A 19668-nucleotide genomic window follows, 5' to 3' on the forward strand; every position below is an offset into this window, starting at 1 on the left:
CAAGAATTTTGCATACTTAGGCATTTGGGTTAATGCCTCAACAAAAGGAATATTAATGTGGGGTTGCTTGAACAAACTCAGGAACTTCTTGTACTGTTCATCCTCTTGGTCATTCTACAATCTAGAGTGATAAGGGATTTTTAGCTTGAAAAATGGGGGTACCACCTTCTTCTCTTTGCTTGCTCTCTCCTCAACCTCTATAACCTCGGGTGAGTGTTCATTGGGTCTCTTACTCGGTAGCCTACCTTCAACCTCACGACCACTTCTCAAAGTGATCCCTTCATATACTCTCTAGGATTGGTCTTGGTATTACTCGGCAAGCTTCCTTATGGCCTTTAGATAGAGACTTCGCAGTCTGCCCCACTTGATTTTCAAGATTATGCAAAGAGGCGGTGTGGTTGCGACGTGTAGCCTCGACTGATTGAAACATTGTATCTGACGATTGCACAAACCTAGTTAAGGCCTTCTCCAAATCAGTCACTCGGGTCTCCAAACTTGAAACTCAGTTTCCCATGTTTGGGGCTTATTATTGTTGGAAACCCGGTGGCCCCATGGCCTTTTGTGGACCTTGGTTACTCCATGAAAAATTGGGATGATTCTTCCAACCCGGATTGTACGTGTTACTATATAGATTCCCTTGGTTCCTCATTGCATTACCCACAAAATTAACATTCTACACCGAAGATGCATCACCAATAGAGATCGAGCAATCGAGGGAAGCATGTCCTCCACCACACCTGGTGCAAGTAGTCATGGCCGACACTATATTCGAAGTTAGAAGATCTAACTTCTTACTCAATGATTCCACTTGAGCCGCCAATGAAGTTACTGTATCTATCTCATGCAGCCCGGCCACCTTTTTCTTCTTCCTAGCATTTCATTGGTAGCTATTTAACCCTATTTGTTCAATTAGCTGATGGGCCTCACTGGGAGTCTTGCTAACTAAGGTACCTTCTGCTGCCATATCCAAGAGTTACCTTGTACTCAGATTCAACCCGTTGTAAAAGGTCTGAACAATCATCTATTCTGGGAATCCGTGTTGCGTGCAGTTTCTCAGGAGCTCCTTGAACCTTCCCCACGTCTCAAATAGAGACTCCAATTCCGACTATATAAAGGATGAGATCTCATTATTAAGCTTTACAAATTTTGCGGAAGGGAAATAACGGGCCAGAAAAGCTTCTACCATCTCCTCCCATGTGGTAATCAATGCTCTAGGTAATGAGTGTAGCCACTTGATAAGTGCTTGTGTGTTAAGAATGCGAAGTGTTCTTTCTTTACAATGAGCATTACTTTTATCAGGTTTAAGCCCTAATACATGTGTATTTGTGTTCTTTTGTGTAGGTAGTGTTGTGAAGCTGTGTTTTAAGAAAAAGAATCCAAAAGTAGATCGCGAATGCACTATTTGATGAAATCTTGGAAGGAACAAACGCGAAGACACTAGTTGGGCTCAAAGATACATGAATGTGTACCAACCTCCATGTATTCAAGTAATTACAATGATTTGGAGGGTCACAAGGGCAGTCGCATTTGCGTATCCTTACTTGTGCATTGATAGCAAGATCTTCACCAATGAACCCAATTATTGAAAAAGCGATGCGATCTATGGCATAAACGTGTGCCCATTTATGTTGCCTCGATGAAAGTGGATTCGGGAGTATTTTTGGTAGAGTACCGTAGGAAGTTACTATAGGCACATCACTGTAGAAGTAATGTAGCATTTTACTATTCACAGTCGGCCGGAAATAAGAATTCCAAAGAATTCACACAGGCATGTGGAAATTCCACACGCCAGTTTAGAAATTATACAATGATGTTTGGAAATTCCACACACCCGTGTGGATGCCCGATTCCAGCACTTTAAAAGCCGCGATTCAGGCCCGATTTCTCTATCTTTTCCCCTATCTTTTCTTCCACCTTTCCCCATCTTTGGAGGCGCCGGCGGCTAGGGTTTGGAGTGGTTTTGGCAAGGCTTTGGAGATGTTTGATGGCCTTCAACACCGCGTTTCCTTTGGAAGAGAGCTATTGGGGGAGCTCTCGTCAGCCCCGATCCGGCGAGGTGTGCCCTAGGTTTGACGAGGGGACCATTGAAGAAGACGTGACCGATCCACAGAACCTTAGACACGAACACAAGGGGGTTTTCATTCATGGATTGCATCCCTATACTTTTGATTTCATTATCTATTGTATTTTGCTCCATGGAGAGCTAAACCTCTAGTGTGTACTTGGGTATTTGTGAACCCTAGGATGTATTCATTTCTTTGAATCTCTTTGTTATGCTTTCAATTAATTGATGTTTATTGTAAGTTCAACCTTTGAATGCTTGATTATGTGAATACTCCCCTAGAGTGACACTAGGGTTGAGAGTTCTTGTTGGTAACCTTGTGAGTGAGTGACACACCATGAGTGTTAGACAAAGCTAGGTTGGAGAGGGTTGCGAGAGTGAGTCGAAAGTACAGGAGCGTCCCCTTTTCCCTCTGATGTGTTAGATTCTACCTCCATTCCTTGAGTTCTTTGCAGCCTCAATAGAGTGAATGGTCTAAGGGATGACCTTCCACTAGGGCTTAGTTGCGGGTGCAACGGAGTGAAGCGTAGAAGTGATCTTAGTATCTAGGGCTTAATTGTGGTTAGGGACCTTCCACCTGGACCAAAGGGTTAGGTCTACAATTAGGAAGAGATTTATCACTTGGAATCACTAGAACTTATTGCAGTTCTATGCTAGTGCGAGGTTGAGTGGTTATTCAATCTCTCCTCCGGGACATGTATAGAGTTAGGCATAGTTGACCTTAGATTTGGGACTATGTAATTAAGTATTTCCACAACTCATTTGCATTGATTAGGAAGCATAATAGAGGGTTCTTGCATTTCTTATTCTTCCATCATGCTCATTTATTTTCTTTTGTCATGTCTTACTTTTTCTTGCAAGGAGTTTAAATGATGATTGATCCGCTTATTGCTCTGTATTCTCGAGTTGAAGCTCTGAGTGAAAAAGTTGATAGATTTTTTGCTTCACAACAACAAAGCATTCCTGGTTGCAACACATATCATCCAATTGAAAAGGGATACCCAAACTTCTTGTGCAATAGTGATAGACAATCTTGGGAAGCCCCTCAAGTGGAATGTCAAAAGGGTGAGAAACTCGGAGAGGATGCACTTCAGTTGCAAAGAGTATTAACTAACTTCATTGAAGCATCCGATGTCTATATCCAAAATATGTAGACCACACTAAGATGTCATGAAGCCTCCTATAAAAACCTTGAGCATCAATTAGGAGGGATACTTGACACACTCTCCAAGGAACAACAACCATTTGAGCAAGCAATTCAATTTCCTTGTAGAGATGATGTGGTAGTGAACGACAATTAAGAAGTTGGGCAAATTGAGTACATTGGTGCAGAAAATGAAAAGGGAGAAGCTGAATACCATTTTGAGATTTTGGACAGTGTGAATGAAGATTGTGCTTGTGAGCGAGAAAATTTTCAAGGGGGTTTGCTATTGTCATGTTCCTTTCAAGCTGAAAATACACAAGAAGAAGTAAATCCTAAGGTAATGGAACAAGCACCACTCATTTGGATTGATCAATTCATAAATTGCAAGAAAGAGATTTTGGGTTTGGGAGAAGATGTGGGTAGGAGATTGAAACCATCCAATGACCCACCTGTGCTAAGCTTGGATAATTCCCGACCTAAATTGTTTCCTTGGAGGCCAAAGGTAAGATGGTTGGACTCTCCAACAAATATTTCACCCCGGCAAGTAGATTATTGGTTTAAAGGAAGTAGCTATGCAATGACTAGTCGGGAGGAATACACTCTTTTCAAGCCCCCATAAGGGAAGGAAGAGGTACGTCAAGCTAAGTGACGTAAAACAAGCGCTACTTAGGAGGCACCCCAAGTTTTTAATGTTTTTCCTAGTTTTTAGTTAGTATTTGTATGAATAAGGACTTGAGTGTTGGGATCATGATTCTTAGATGTTTTCGCTGTGATTTTCTTATGGACATTGTGGTGTTATCATGTGCCTAATCATGTGTGGTGAAGAATCTTGGTCGTTTGACCGTAATTTCCGTGTTTTGTCTGGCTAAAATTGCATTATTAGGCAGACTCTAAGTGTATATTTGTGTTCCGGAATTTTCTGCAAAGCCTACAAAGTTTTCTAAGTGTCTAGAGAAAACACACGCCCGCGTGGAATTTTCGCACGGGCGTGCATTTTCGTTCAGAGCTCATCCAGAGACAGCACATGGGCGTGGACTCACCCCTGTGAGCGACCTTGTGATGGCCCACGCCCGTGTGGAATTTCTGCACGGGCGTGTGTTTCTCTGCAGAGAATTTCTACTCCATCCCGAGAAGACACAGGAGTGTGCGTCTGTCCCTGTGAATTGCCCAGTAATGATACACGGCCGTGTGGAATTATCGCACGGGCGTGTGAAACACTTAGAGAATTTTCTCGGTTGGACAGAGAAGCCAGAGGGGCGTGCGTCTGCCCCTGTGAGTCTCTCCTGGGGAGTCACACGGGTGTGGGTAATTTCCACACGCCCATGTGGATGCACAAAAACTCAAGAGCCGCGGGTTTTCTTTAAAATCTTTTTGGTTTTCTTCATCTTTACACTCCTAATCACTCAGAGAACATCCTTGCACTCTCCTAACCTCTCACCATGGTTATATAGGGTTATTACTTGAGTTTTCCAGCCATTTTCTAGTCTCTCATTCTCATTTCATCGGTAAGCTTCTCTTTCTCTTTTCTTCGCCCTATCTTTATATATTTTGCAGCACTAGCGTCATCTTCACCAGCAGCGACAACAGATGCACCAGCAATTGACACCTATACTTGAGGCGTCTTTACCTTCTCTGTTCTTATTTTTCACATTTTATTTTTTGCATTTTATTTTGGACTTCTGTGCTCAGAAAGGATCTTCCTTCTGAGTTTATCTTTTAGTTTTGTCTTGAGTTGTATTTCATTGCTCTATTTTTTTTATATACGCGAGTTGTTTTTGTTTATTGAGCTTCACTGAACCCCCTTGCGTATGCGTGCAGTTGGTCTTGTCCATATGGAAATTGAGGATTAGTCATAGACACGGTCAAGCCTTGTATGCTTCACATCCCATTGGAATTTAACTCCCAAGGATTGAGTTCCATCAAACGTACCACTAGGAGTTAGGGGAGTATTGTTTCAATTGCCCACTCCCACATGTGTTCTAAATTGTATTACTTTTATTATGCTTGAATGTGTACATTGAGGGCAATGTACATCTTAAGTGTGGGGGGGGAGTTCACATTGCACATGGTTTTTACACAAGTTTTGATTAACATACATGCTCACGTAGCTAATGGTGGTTCACCTTAGTTGCAATGATTGTATTTTTGAGTATAAGAGAATTTTTAACATTGAATGTTCTCATGCTCTAGTTCTTGCTTGATTTTTTAGGAAGTTTTGCCCGATTGACACTTGTGCACTACTCACTCTTTAAACTCTTTTGGAAACTCAAGTTTTATGTTAAAGGGACTAGTTTTAGATTTGTTTCTTATGTTATTTTGCTGAAAAAAAAATGAAAATGAAAAGAAAGAACAAAATAATTTTCTTGTTTATTTTGCATTTTGGGTGGAAAGAGCTACCACCTATGAAGTATGAAGCTACTCTCATAAGTCGGATACTAGTTATGCCCTAATGAGAGAAAGAGCTATCTCATAGGATGAGTGAAAGCTACCACTCCGTTAGAAAGAGCTACCACCTTCAAAGTGTGAAAGCCACCTTAGCGGCCGCTTGGGAAAGGGCTACCTTAGAGAATGTGTGAAGCTACTACCGTCTTTGAAATTGGTGTTGCGTTCTTGTTATAGATAAAGAAGTCCCTTATACTTAGAGCTTTGAGGAGTATACTTTGGGTTGACTTGAGTGAGTCCACACACTTTCACGATTTTGGGTTTGTTGTCCTTTTTGATTCAAGTTTTTAACTAGAGCTTCGATTTTTCATGTTTAGTGTTGAAATTTCCCTTAGTTGTCGAATGCTCACTTTGTATACTTTGGTGAACCTAAGGCCAAGCACTTCCAATATTTCCTTCATCTATGCACAAAATGTTTAATTTATGCTTGAGGACAAGCAAAAGCTTAAGTGTGGGGGAGTTTGATAATGTGTGTTAAGAATGAGAAGTGTTCCTTCTTTACAATGAGCATTACTTTTATCAGGTTTAAGCCCTAATACATCTGTATTTTTGTTCTTTTGCGCAGGTAGGGTTATGAAGTTATGTTTTAAGAAAAAGAAGCCAAAAGTATATCGTGAATGCACTATTTGATGAAATCTTGGAAGGAACAAATGCGAAGACACAAGTTGGGCTCAAAGATACGTGAATGTGTGCCAACCTCCATGTATTCAAGCAATTACAATGATTTCGAGGGGCACAAGGGCAGTCAAATTTGAAAAAGCGACGCGATCTACAACATAAATGTGTGCCCGTTTATGTTGCCTCGATGAAAAGTGGATTCTGGAATATTTTTTTGGCGGAGTACTGTAACAAAATCACTGTAGCAGTTGATGTAGTATTTTACTGTTCACAGCCGGCCGAAAATCAGAATTCCAGAGAATTCACACGGACGTTTGGAAATTCCACAGACCCGTGTGGATGCCTGATTCTAGCCCTTTAAAAGCCGCGATTTCTATATCTTTTCCCCTATCTTTTCTTCCACCTTTCCCCATCTTTGGAGGCGCCGGCGGCTTAGTTGCGGGTATAACGGAGTGAAGCGCAAAAGTGATCTTAGAATCTAGGGCTTAATTGTGGTTAGGGACCTTCCACCTGGACCAAATGGTTAGGTCTACAATTAGGAAGAGATTTATCACTTGGAATCCCTAAAACTTATTGCAAGTCTATGCTAGTGCGAGGTTGAGAGGTTATTCAATCTCTCCTCCAGGACATGTATAGAGTTAGACATAGTTGACCTTAGATTTGGGACTATGTGATTAAGGATTTCCATGACGCACTTGCATTGATTAGGAAGCATAATAGAGGGTTCTTTCACTTGAAATAATTGTCCTAGGCGGAGCAATATCCGGCTACCCCATTTATCGTCGATTCCCTTTCCTATCTTTTACTTGCGTCTCCTTTATCTTTTCGTATTTTTATTTAAATTGAGTTTGTTTCCACATCACTTTCAAAATATTTTCATTCTAGTTAAATGGCAATCTTGGTGGTTCTAAGCACTATTCCCTGAGGATTCGACTACCCTCTCACGGGGGTATTATTACTTTGACACCCGTGCACTTGCGGTTTACACGCATATTATTCCTTCAATCAATATTGAGGGGTTCCCTCGGGTCATAACCTGGTGCTGTACTGATAAGAAATAAAAAGAAGTCAGAACTACAATAGAATAAGAAGAAATGAACTAGAATGAATGAATGAATAGCTAAGAAAACAAAGTGCAAAGTATCTCTAACCGCCTACACCCCGGTAATAGCACCAAAAACATGACAACACCCTTGCATATGTCCCGCATGTGCACGGGTTTGTCGAAGTAATAAAATCCCAGATGAGTGATGTATCGTATCCATATGGATTAGTGAATAAAAACACTTAAATTGTTTCTTAAGTAAGTGAAAGATGAATAGTGATATGTGTGACAAGATGTGAAATGACAACAGTAAAATAACAAGAAAGAGAGCACAAGTAATAGAGATGGTAAGGCAATCCATATAAATGGGCTACTCGGATATTGTTCCGCTTAGGACAATCATTTCAAGTGCAAGAACCCTCTATTATACTTTCTAACTAATGTAATAATGAGTCATGGAGATCCTAAAATACATGGTCCCAAATTTAAGGTCGACCATGCCTAACTCTATACATGTCCCGGAGGAGAAATTGAATAACCTCTCAACCTCGAACTCGTATAGAATTGCAATAAGTTCTAGGGATTCCAAATGATAAATCCTTTTCCTAGATATAGACCTAACCTTTTGGTCCAGGAGGAAGGTCCCTAGCCATGATTAAGCCCTAGGTGTTAAAATCACTTCAACGTTTCACTCCGTTGCACCCGCAACTAATCCCTAGTAGAAGGTAATCCTTTAGCCCTTTCACTCTACTATGACAGCAAAGAACTTGTAGAAATGGTTGTAGAATAAATCACACCAGAGGGAAAATGGGACGATCCGCTACCTCTCGACTCATCCTCTCAACCTTCTCCAATCTTACTTTATCTAACTCTCGTGGTGTGTCACTCACTCACAAGGGTTACCAACAAGAACTCTCAACCCTAGTGTCACTCTAAGGGAGTATTCATACAATCAAGCATTGAAGACTTGAACTCAAATAAAACATTAATTAATTGAAAGCACAATAAAGAGGTTCAATTCAACGAATTATAGGCTTCACAAATACCCAAGTACCCACTAGGGGGTTTAGCTCTCCATGGAGCTAATTACAATCAATAAAATCAAATGTAAAAGCAAAGAATCCATAGAAAACTCCCTCGATAGTCATGGCGATGGTCTTGTGGAGAGTCCTCTATTCGTCCAAGGGTCCCTTTGTCTGGCCTAGGATACACAATCGCCGAATTGGTGCAGACGAAAGATCTCCCACTAACCTTCTTCCAAATAGAGCGCGATGTCAGAGCCATAGAACCTCTCTAAATCCCTAGCCAATACCTCTCAAAACCCTAGCCGAAGCCTTCTTAAGTTGAGGAAAAGATGGAGAAAAGAATGCTGAAATCGGGGCTGAAATAGGCTTTTTAAATGGTCGAATCGCTAATCCACACGCCCCGTGGTGCCCGTGTGGATTTTTCACACGGCGTCGAGTGACGCACGCCCGTGTGGATTCTCGTTTTCATTTTTTTCTTCGGCTGGTCGTGAACAATACATGATTACGATGTTTGTTGAGCTGCTCACATGCTATCGGCCCCGAGACACTCTCGAATCCATGCTTTCATTGAGGTAATGTAAACAGGCACACGATTATGTCATAGATCACTTTACTTCTTCAATAACGGACATGTTGGTGGAGATCTTACTATACATGCACAAGCCGGACTGCTTGAATGTGATTGCCCTTGTGCCCATCCAAATCGTAGTGCTATCTTTAATACGAGGAGGTTGGCACACATTCCCGCATTTTGAACCCGACTTATGTCTTTGTGTTTGAACCTTCTCAAGATTTCCTCTAATTGGTGATTTTACGATCCACATTGGCTTCTTTCTCCAATATTCGGCCTCACAACCCTATATGTATAAAAGTAACGTAAATACACACATATTAGCGTCAAAACCCGATAAAAGTAATGCTCGTCATAAGGAAAGAACACTTCGCATTCTTATCGCACAAGCACTTATCAGTGCCCCTCCAAATCATTGTAATTTCTTGAACGCATGGAGTTTGGCACACATTTACATATCCTCGAGCATAAGTTGTGTCTTCACATTTTTTCATTCCAAGATTTTATCAAATAGTGCATTAATGATCTACTTTGCCTTCTTTCTTGCATATTTGGCTTCACAACCCTAAATGCACGAAAGTAAAACGAATACACATGTATTAGCGCTAAAATCTGATAAAAGGAATGATCATCATAAGAAAAGAATACTTCTTCACATTCTTAACACACAAGAACTTATAAAACTCCTCCATCCTTAAGCTTTTGTTTGTCCCCAAGAAAAAATAAAATAGTAAAGTATGAAAGAAGGAAACATTGAAAGTGCTCGGCCTTAGGTTCACGAAAGCATGCAAGGGAAGCATTCTAAAAGTATGGGAAATTTCAAAACTAAATACGAGAAATCATTGCTCTGGCTAAAAACTCGAATAAGAAAGGACAACAAACCCAAAATCATGTAAGTGTGTGTACACTCACTCAAGTTGACCCAACTTATACTCCTTAAAGTTCTAGGTGTAAGGGGACTTATTTATCTACAACACAAAATAAGGAGATGGTAGTAGCTTCACACATCCTCTAAGGTAGCCATTTCCGAAGAGGCCGCTAAGATGGCTTTCATACTTTCGAGGTGATAGCTCTTTCTAGCGGGGTAGTAGCTTTCACTCATCCCATGAGATAGCTCTTTCTTTCATTAGGGCATAACTAGTATCTGACTTATGAGAATACCTTCATACTTCATAGGTAGTAGCTATTTCCACCCCAAATATCAAACTAAACAACATACATTTATTCAGCTAAATAACACAAGAAACAAAACTAAATAGTCCCTCAAACATCGAACATAAGTTTCCAAAAGAGTTTAATGAGCGAGTAGTGCAACAAGTGTTAATCGGGCAAAACTTCCTAGAAATTCAACTAAAAACTAGAGCATGAGAAAATTCAATGTTAAAAATTCTCCTAAACTTAAGAATACAACCAATGCAACTAAGTTGAACCGTCATTGGCTATGTGAGCATGCACAATCAAAGCAAAGGTATAAAACATGTGTAATGTGAACTCTCCGCCACACTTAAGATGTACATTGCCCTCGATGTATACATGCAAGCAAAATAAAAAGTATATCACTCAAAAATATATATGGGAGTGGGCAATTGCAACAATACTCCCCTGAACTCCTAGTAGTGCGTTTGATGAAGCTAATTCCTTGGGAGTTGAGTTCCAATGGGTTGTGAAGCACACACGGCCAAGTGTAAAGCACATTGACCCTGTCTATGACTAATCCTCAATTTCCATACTGATAAGACCATCTGCACGCATACACAAGGGGGTTTAGTGAAGCTCAACAAACAAAAATAACTCGAGTATATAAAAGTAAAGCAATGAAATACAACTTGAGATAAAAGTATAAGTTAAACTCAGAATGAAGATCATTTTCTGAGTATACAAGTCCAAATAATAATACTGAAATAAAATATGAAAACATAAAGGAAATAAAAGAAAAGTGCAACAAACATCGGTTTCATCCGTTGTCTACTCGGTTGCTGCTATTGGTGAAGATGTTGTAATAGGTGGATCGACTAGTTCTGGCATTGGTGATGGTGATGCTAGAGATGCCTAAGGGGTCCTTGGTATCATGATGAATGGTGAGGCATCATCTCGCTCTAGTAACTACTGAAGGGTGTCAAGATGTGCCATCACATCAGCATGGTGCGGGGCATGTGTAGCCCGAACTTTTGTCAGATCTGCTTGTAGCACCACTACAACACTCTCAAGCCTCTCAAATCGATCATAGGCTCGAGGTGGATAAAATATCCGAACTAGTGGGGGCTCTTGATCTGTGGCTCCAGTACTGGTTGTGAACCCTCTGCCGTGTCTCCCTCAACCTTGGCTGTCTCAGAAGAGGATATGATTATCATATACACTCTTGGTTCACATCTCCGGACCATCCCCATCAATCTAATAGCGTCTATGCCAAGTGGAGTCGGTGCGATGGCCTTCTCGGCCTCCCTGATAGCGTTTAATAATCCTATCTCCACGATAAGTCTGGTGATGTAAGGGCTTCAGAACAGAACACTGACTCTGGCATACTGGCACTGATGACGAAGATACTTGGCCACAATATGCCTCATATGAATCGGCTAGCTTTGGACCATCAAAAATAATAAAGTAGCTCTTGCCGACTCAAAACACTTATGCTATCGCCTCAGCCACTCACTGATCTACTTAGCACTGCATGTATGTATCTATAGCTCGGTCAGGACAAGCACATAGCCTTAGACACTCCTAGCTCGTACTGACCCTGTCCACATAAAATCCTATACTCTCTCTTCGAAATCAACCTGCCAGTATAATCTATCGGTAATCTCTCGTACTCCTCTATGCAGTAAAAGTCTCATCATACAACCCCATCCTGATCGAAAACTGTGTAACAATCATACTGTATTGATGTCCAAATGCTCATAACTACACGGTGTCAACACTATCGAATCAGGGATATAACTGGTCAAACTCAAAAAATGCTAGAACCTCCCATGTGGATAACCCCCACACGGGCACCATGTTAAAAGCTCAAAAATACATCGCAACTTCATTCCAAACTCACTCTAAAGCATACACAAACCATTTTAGCATAAAAACGAAGCGCATTCACTAATTTAAATCAAACAAAACCAAGTAATGGGAAAGAAATGATAGAAAGAAAGTTTACCGACAAGATGAAGATGAAAACCTTGAAAATCGGCCGGAAAACATGAGTAAACCTCTCTAAATCAACGGTGCACAGTTGGGAGATTGAGTGAGTGTGTTCTCTGGGCAATTTAGAGTGTGAAGATGAAGAAATGTGAAAAGATTTTAAAGAAAACCCATGCCTTTTGGTATTCTGTACATCCACACGGGCGTGTGACTCCACAGGAGAGCTTTACAGGGACAGAGGCATGCCCTTATGGTTTCTCAAGATGACACCCATATGCTCTGAACACAACCACACGGACGTGTGAAAATTCCACTAGGCGTGTGCCTGACCCACAAGGGCACCCACACGCCCCTGTGGCTCCTCTGTCCATCTGAAAAGTTTCTCTAAGTGTTCCACATGCCCCAATGGAAATTCCACACGGGCGTGTGGATCTTCACAGGGGTACTCACAGGGGCACTCACATGACCCTGTGTTTTCTTGGGATAGAGGACCACTTCTCTACAGAGATCCACACGGGCGTGTGGAAATTACCCACGCCCGTGTGTTTGTCACAAGATCTTCCACAGGGGCATCCGCAAGCCCCTGTGTTTTGTCGGGAAAAATCAATAAGTCTCTATAGAGGAACGCACAACCATGTGGAAATTCCCGACGGTGTGTGACCATCAACAGGCCATCCACTAGGGCAGACGCACACCCCTATGCATTCTCTGGATGAGCCCTTTGTACAGATACACGCCCGTGTGGAAATTCCACACGAATGTGTGTATTTGATAAATGTCTAAATGTATATATTTTAGTTTATATATTCGATATATTTAGTATGTATTTCTATAAGGATTGATGTTCGTTTTGTTCATAATCGTGTGTTATTTGCTTTGTAATGCACGGAAACGCCGTGGAGGACACAAAGATACAATTTGGGCGAAAAAGAGAAGAAAGCCGAGGCGTGGTCATCAGAGCGCATTCACTCGTAGCAAAAATGCTATAGTCGGAGTACTGTAGTAGTGGTACTTCAACATCGGCACTATAGCAAGATCACTGTAGCTGCCACTATAGCACCTGTAGAGTTTTCAAGTCTAGAACTATAAAATGGAGAGATTCTTAGTTCTTTATTGAGTTGTATATGTAGATGTGACCTACTCGCATGTACTAGATCTTTAATGAGCTAGAAGGGGTATTCTTATATCGATATGCCGAGAGATTGGGTGTCGTTAACCCCTCCGAATCATAAGGATACACTTAGAGCAAGTATGTCCTTATCGCGGGATTTCCCTACTCTTAATGCAATCATAGGAATGTAATTAAGGAGAGACCCTTATTGACATTTGTATGGGATTAGGGTTTAATCACGAGAGATTGTGGTTGAACTATTCATGAAATCATTCGGTTTAAATCACCCCTTGCTTCACATCGTTATCATGCATCCATATACCATGATGACCCCTCATGGGGATCCTCATCCCTAGGCCTATTTTTTATCATCGTTGCTTTTGTGATCTCCTTGCTTTCCTTGGAATTGTCATACTTGAGATCTATTTACATTCTTGCATGTATTAGAGTAGTATACCATGCTTAAGTTGTAAGGTTAGAAAATAAGTGATGGAGGAGTAATAGGTGCTCCTTAGCCCCGTGGAATATGATCCTTGGGCTTTTGCACAAAGTATTACTTGGTGACCCGGTACACTTGCAGGTGAGCAAACAATCAGTATTCTCTAGATAACTTAGAAAAGTCTGCAGGTTCTGTAAAAAATTCCTTAACATGTATACAAACTTAGAGCATGTGCTATAATCCAAAATATTCCAGAGAATCATGAAAAACATACTCAAACGACCAAGAACTTCACCACACACATTTAAGCACATGATAACACCAAATAATCCATGAGGAAATCAAAGCAATGGCATCTAAAATTTAGGACACCAAAACTCATGCTTTTATTCATGCAAACATTAACTAAAACTAGAAAAAATAGTAAAAACTTGGGTTGTCTCCCAAGAGCGCTTGTTTAACGTTGCTTAGCTTGACGTACCTTCCTTACTTAACGGGGTCCAAGAATGAAGGTTTACCTCTTACCCATGACTTGAAAGCATGATGAACATAATCTTTTTAGGTTAGAGGGGGAGTTATCGAGCATGTTACCACATGAGGGTTCATCACTCACACTCCGTTCTTGCATCTTCTTGTGGCATCTTCTTGCTTGCTTCATCTTCTGGAGCACCTTCTTCACAATCTCCGGGGTAGATGTTACATTTTGGGAGGCAACCCAAGTCCATACTATTTTTCGAGTTTTTTTAGTTTAGAACATGCATGAATAAGGCTTTAAGTGTTGGTGTCTTAATTTTACCTGCAAATTGTTGTGTTTTTCTTGTGGATCATTAATGTTATCGTGTGCTTCATTGTATGTAGCAAAGTTTCTTTGTCGTTTGAGCCTATTTTTCATGATTCTCTAGTTAATATGGCATTACATAGGCAGGCTCTATGTATATATAGATGTTTAGAAATTTTTGGTAGAGCCTGTTAATTTTTCTAGGTCATCCAGAGAAGACACACGGCCATGTGAAAATTCCACACAGGCGTGTGTTTCTGTTCAAAGCTCAACTTCTCCATCAAGAGAGGACACTGGGGCTTGTGTCTGCCCCTGTGAACGACCTTGTGACTGTCACACGCCCGTGTAGAATTCCCACACGGGCATGTGTTTCTCTACAGATGTTTAGAGCTCTATCATGAGAAGACATAGGGGCATGTGTTTGCCGCTGTGTCTAACCCTGTGCATTATACACGGGCGTGGGTAATTTTTACACTCCCCGTGTGAAATCATGTAGAGAAGACCTCTCCATCCCTAAAAGACACAAGGGTGTACGGATGCCCCTGTGAGTACCCCTGTGAAGATCCACACGCCTGTGTAGAATTTCCTCAAAGGCGTGTGGTACACTTAGAATTTTTCTTGATTGGACAGAGAAGCCACAGGGCCGTGTGGATGCCCCTGTGGGTGTGTTCAAGGAAAAAGTGTGCTATCCCAAGAGCACACAGGGGCGTGTATCTGCCCCTGTGAAGCTCCCTTGTGGAGTCACACGGGCGTTGGTAATTCCCACACAACCGTGTGGATAAACAAAACTTAGAAGGCCATAAGTTTTCTTTATAAATCCTTTGTGTCTTCTCATCTTTTCACTTGCAAACACTCAGTGAAAGAATACTTGCACTCTCCCAACCTTGCACCGTCACTTTCAAGATATTTTACTCGAGTATTCCTTGCGATTTTAAGATTTTCAACTTCATCTTTTAGGTAAACCCTCATTCTCTCTTTTCTTTGCCATTATTTGATTTTAGTCAATTTAATCTGGTAAATGTGGTTCATTTCTATGATAAAATGGCTGTTGGATGTTCAAAATGAGTTTAGACACAATTGTTAGGATGTATTTGTGGGTTTTTAGCATGTGGCTGTGGGGTTTTCACGCGCTGTAAATCCATACGGGTGTGTGGAATTTCCACACGACCGTATGGATTCCTATAGTATTATTTTGTGAGTTTATTTGATCGATTTTCTTTTCAACTCATCCAAGCCAAGGTTTAAATACATGGTGTAGGGCATGACGTTTATGCTATCCCCCGAATCCGCTAGAGCATTTTCTTGGATTCCACCTTCAACCATGCACGGGATAATGAAGCTTCCAGGATCTTTCACTTTTGTGGGAGCTTCTTTTCTAGGATGGCCGAGCAATTCCGCGTAAGCGCAACCGTGCCCTCTTCCTCCAATTTTCTCTTGTTCGTAAGGAGCTCTTTTAAAAACTTGGCATATTTTGGCATTTGAGTCAACGCTTCAACTATCGGGATGTTCAAATGGAGTTGTTTGAAAATGTTCATGAATTTTTTGAAGTGAACATCCTCCTTCTCATGCTTCAATCTGGTTGGATAAGGGATTGGAGGTTTATACTCAGATGATTTTGTTGGTCCTTGTTGTTGGAACTTGTCATTTCTTCCGTGATTTTTGTCTTCACTGTTTTCTTCAACTAGCTTGGGGTCTTCCCGGGAGGCTACCCCACTTTTCTTGACACTTGGGTCAACCTCAACCATTGTCTCCACTTGCCTCCCGCTTCTAAGAGTAATAGCCTTTAAGTGCTCCCTTGGATTGTCTTCCATGTTGCTTGGAAGACAACTCGGAGGACGTTCAGAGTGTGCCTTCGCGAGTTTCCCCAGTAGATGCTCAAGAGATTTCACAGAAGCTTGAAGGTTTCTCAAAATAGAACCTATCTCACTGAACTGTTCGGCGTACTGAGTGAGTTGAGCATTCACCTTACCAAATTGTGCATCCATGCTACTAGTTAGACTATTGAACCTGTCATTAGTACTGGGCATGAACTTAGCAAGGACCTCTTCATTAGAAAACTTCCACTCAAAGGCTGGTGGTTGAAATTGAGATCCTTGAGATGGTGTACCTCTTTGTTGTTTTTGGCCTTCGTTCCATGAAAAATTTGGGTGGTTCTTCCACCATGGATTGTAAGTTGAGCTATACGGGGTCCCTTGATTTTGTTCCCCTCCAATGTAGTCAACATTCTCAATGGATGCAACTGAGGAGCTAGCAATTGGACATTGGGCTGCATCATGCCCACCACCACAAGAGCTATAATTCATCACTAATTCTGACATCGAACTGCTGCCCATAAGAAGATCAAGCTTTTGAGTCAACACATCAACCTTCGCAGCCAAGGCATCATTGCTACTAACTTCATAAAGCCAAGCAGTCTTTTGTGTAGATCCTCTTGAGGCCCAATGTGATTCATTGCTTGCCATAGACTCAAGTAATTGCTCGGTGTCATTGGGATACTTGTTGCTAAGGGAACCACCCGTTGCGGCATCAATGAGTTGGCGAGTAGCATAATTCAGCCCATTGTAAATGATTTGTACTCGCATCCATGAAGCAAAACCATGGTGGGGGCACCTTCTAAGGAGATCCTTGAATCTCTCGTAGGCTTCAAACAATGTTTCAGACTCCCCTTGTCTAAAGGCTGAAATTTCATGCCTCAACTTTGCCGCTTTGCTTGGCTGAAAGTACCTCCCAAGGAACTTCTCAACCATATCCTTCCATGTTTTAATAGACACCGGAGACAATGATGTAAGCCAATGATAAGCTCCGTCTCTCAAACTGACTCGAAATAGTCTCAAACGGATCGCATCGTCGGACACTCCATTAATCTTCAATGTAGAGCAAATTTGGATGAACAGGGAAAGGTGGTCATGTGCATCTTCATTTGCTAGACCATTGAATTGAACAGAGTTCTGGACCATGCCGATTGTACTTGCTCTAATTTCAAAGTTGTTGGATGCCACGGTTGGTGCTTGAACACTAAACTCATCTCCCATGAATTGAAGACTCTCTATCCTCAATTTCAATGTTCTGCGTACCCGATCCTTCACCAACCTCTCTTAATCTCCGATGTAAAGTTTTTTCAATTTCACTATCTGGTGTAATCAATGTCGATGGATTTGAGCGTGTCATGCACAGTACCTTGCAAAATCGAGAAAGATGATAGAAAGTTAAGATTAAAGTAAAATAAAAATAACAATAAAAAAAATTTGAGTATAGAATGAAATGGCTAGAGTAATAATCTAAAAGTTTCCTAGAAATCCTTAAATTTCCCCGGCAACAGCGCCAAAAACTTGATTGCTTCCCCGCAAGTGTACGGGATCACCAAGTAATACCTCGTGTGAAGACACGAGGATCGTATTCCACGGGGCGAAGGATCTCCTATTACTCCTTCTTGAGCTATTATCTAGCCTAAGATCTCAAGCGATGGATTTTACTCTACTAAATGTAATTAAAGCTAAAACGATATTTGCCAACAAATTAGAGAGAACAAGCAATGAGCAAGCAAGATAATCAATGAAATGCAAAGGCCTATGGATGTGGATCCCCTTGTGGGGTTATCATGAAACATGGATGATGATCTAAAGATGCAAGAGTAAAATGGACCATGAGATTCTGAGATTAGAACAACCACAATTTCTCGCCGATTGAACCCTAATCCCATAGGAACATAGATAGGAATTTCTCCCAAATCCATATCCCTACGATTGCATTGAGTACGAGGAAATCTCACTTAGGAGTAAACCTACTCTTCTTCGGATTAAACCTATATGGAGGGCTACCAAACACCTGATTTCTCTGCGTGATGATACAAGTAACCCCTTCTAATCCATTCATGTTCTAATACATGGGAGAAAGTCACATCTACATGCATCACTCATAAAAGAGCTACGGTATTCTCCTTAGTGTAGCACTTAGCATGAAAACAATGGATTAAATCTCAAAATTACCCAAACATGGAATTAACAAGTTATCATCCAACATAGATGATAAAACCCCACAAGGTTCACCAACACCCAGTGGCCTTGGGGGTCTAGTGTGTCATCATCCCATACTAAACAATACAAACAAGCAAAACATGAAACAAAAGCATAATGACACTCCCTAGATGAAATGGTGGAGGAGGAGGTGAAGAATATGCTGAATGACGTTTTCCCCGCCAAAGGAGTGCCCAATGATGCTTCCTCTAGCCGTGGGTCTCCTTCCTTCAAATCGTGGTAAGTCTCCCCTTGAATGAAGTTGCCTTCTTGCCTTGAGAGTCACGGACCTTGGGCTTGGATCATCTTCTAGCTTCCTTGCCCTTCTTCTCATCCCCAAGGTCGCCGCAAGCCTCTCAAGTGTCTCCCAAAATATGCCAAGCAAAAAGTCTAGCCAAAAGTCCCTTTTCTGACCTAAAAGTATGTATATATACCCCCCGAGTCATACGGGTCGTATGGGGGTCGTATAGCACTCAAAAACCCTAGATTTGTATTCCATACGGGGTGTATACAGCCTCCATATGGCCTCGTATACTGGGTAGTATGGAAATCTGGGCAGACACTCCGAATCATTCCGCTGCTATAGTGCATACGACCCCCATATTGGGTAGTATGAAATTCCTATTTTCTTCTCTTTTAGCCAAAATGATATCTTCTTTTTCTCCATGGCTTCCTTATGCCCTACAAAGCAAATAGTAGATGATTAAGCGCAAAACGGGCATCAAACCTCACAAAATACATGCAAAGTGAATACGATATATACATGAAAACATCTACATTTAGACACTTATCAAGCATCAAGTAACTGTCTTGTGCTTGTTATCAACCCATTATAGAAAGTTTGAATGATCATCGACTCGGGGAACCCATGTTAAGGACATTTCCACAGGAGCTCTTTGACCCTGTCCCATGTCTCAAAAAGCGACTCCAATTCCATTTGCACAAATGATGATATTTCATTCCTAAGCTTCACAGATTTTTCGGAAGGTAAATATCATGCAAGGAAAGCTTTTACCATCTCCTCCCAAGTAGTGATCTATGCTCTAGTAATGAATGTAGCCATTGCTTTGCTCTTCCTTTCAAGGAAAATGGGAAGGCTGTCAACTTGATAGCATCATCCATAATACCATTAATCTTGAGCATGTCGCACACTTCTAAGAAGTTCTCAATGTGATTGTTTGGATCCTCATCGGCCAAACCATTCAACTGTGCTGACTTCTATAATATCTGGATGAAGCCTGGCTTGATGTCAAAATTCTGAGCCATGATCGGTGTCTGCACAATACTCCCTATG

The 19668-nt window shown here is 41.3% G+C and overlaps 3 non-coding genes across 3 annotated transcripts; all 3 read left to right on the top strand.

The window, feature by feature from the left end:
• The first annotated feature begins 1031 nt into the window (after positions 1-1031).
• LOC120252343 lies at positions 1032-1138 on the top strand. The gene has a single exon (XR_005533881.1). It is a non-coding gene; the product is annotated as a small nucleolar RNA R71 (small nucleolar RNA).
• Positions 1139-16953: 15815 nt separating this feature from the next.
• On the top strand, positions 16954-17060 carry LOC120252275. The gene has a single exon (XR_005533819.1). It is a non-coding gene; the product is annotated as a small nucleolar RNA R71 (small nucleolar RNA).
• A 2177-nt stretch (positions 17061-19237) lies between these two features.
• LOC120252375 lies at positions 19238-19344 on the top strand. The gene has a single exon (XR_005533909.1). It is a non-coding gene; the product is annotated as a small nucleolar RNA R71 (small nucleolar RNA).
• The last annotated feature ends 324 nt before the right edge of the window (positions 19345-19668 follow it).

The sequence above is a fragment of the Dioscorea cayenensis genome, chromosome 20 (genome assembly GCF_009730915.1).
Source record: "Dioscorea cayenensis subsp. rotundata cultivar TDr96_F1 chromosome 20, TDr96_F1_v2_PseudoChromosome.rev07_lg8_w22 25.fasta, whole genome shotgun sequence".
Lineage (NCBI taxonomy): Eukaryota > Viridiplantae > Streptophyta > Magnoliopsida > Dioscoreales > Dioscoreaceae > Dioscorea > Dioscorea cayenensis.